Consider the following 342-nt stretch of genomic DNA (forward strand, 5'->3'; position numbering starts at 1 on the left):
TCTAAATTTTTTGTTTGAAATATCGAATTAATGTAATCTAATATAACTTTAAAATGAGTCAACTTTCGAAAAGCGCAACATGACAATTTAGAGTGGACATAATGAGTTTTTCTAGGGAAACTTTTACAAGTAGCCATCAAAATAATTTTAATCTCCATAGTCATAGTTTGCTAATTACGATAACTATATCTTAGAGGGAAGAGAGAAGCGAGCAAGATTGGGAGCGGGAGGAGAGAAGCGAGAGAGAAAGGGACAGAAAGTGAAGAGAAGTCAATTATATATTTACATCTGTCGGATATATATATATATATATATATATATATATATATATATATATATATA

Source organism: Solanum pennellii, chromosome 12 (genome assembly GCF_001406875.1).
Source record: "Solanum pennellii chromosome 12, SPENNV200".
Lineage (NCBI taxonomy): Eukaryota > Viridiplantae > Streptophyta > Magnoliopsida > Solanales > Solanaceae > Solanum > Solanum pennellii.